The sequence below is a fragment of the Trichechus manatus genome, unplaced genomic scaffold, assembly GCF_000243295.1.
Source record: "Trichechus manatus latirostris isolate Lorelei unplaced genomic scaffold, TriManLat1.0 scaffold00025, whole genome shotgun sequence".
Classification (NCBI taxonomy): Eukaryota; Metazoa; Chordata; class Mammalia; order Sirenia; family Trichechidae; genus Trichechus; species Trichechus manatus.
In genome coordinates this window covers 14,835,268-14,836,073 of record NW_004443961.1, presented here as the reverse complement: position 1 = coordinate 14,836,073, position 806 = coordinate 14,835,268, and positions in this window count along the sequence as shown.

Below are 806 nucleotides of genomic sequence, written 5' to 3'. Positions count from 1 at the left end.
GACATCTAGGTCAATTGGCATAACAAAGTTTATTAAGAAAATGTTCTGTGTCCTACTTTGGTGAGTGGCATCTGGGGTCTTAAAAGCTTGCAAGAAGCCATCTAAGATGCATCAACTGGTCTCAACCACCTGAAGTAAAGGAGAACGAAGAACGCCAAAGACACAAGGAAAGTATTAGCCCAAGAGACAGAAAGGGCCACATAAACCAGAGACTTCCATCAGCCTGAAACCAAAAGAACTAGATGGTGCCCGGCTACCACAAATGATCACCCTGGCAGGGAACACAACAGAGAGTCCCAGATGGAGCAGGAGAAAGGTGGGGTGCAGAACTCAAATTCTAGTAAGAAGATCAGACTTAATGGTCTGGATGAGACTGGAGGAACCCCAGAAAGCATGGCCCCTGGATTGTCTATGAGACCAGAACTAAAACAATTTCCGAGGCCAACTCTTCAGACAGGGATTGGACTGGACTGGGGGACATAAAGTGATAATCGTGAGGAGTGTGCCTCTTAGCTCAAGTAGATACAAGAGACTAAATGGGCAGCTCTGTCCAGAGGTGAGATGGGAAGGCAGAGAGGGTTAGGAGCTTGTTGAAAGGACATGGGGAATCGGGTGGAAAGGAGGAGTGTGCTGTCACAGTATGGGGAGAGCAATTAGAGTCACATAACAATGTATGTATAAATTTTTGTATGGGAAAAAATTTTAAAAAGAAATCAAATGACTTATTGCTTTGGGCAAATCTGCTGCAAAAGACCTTTTAAAGTGTTGAAAAGCAAAGATGTCACTTTGAGGATTAAGGTGCACCT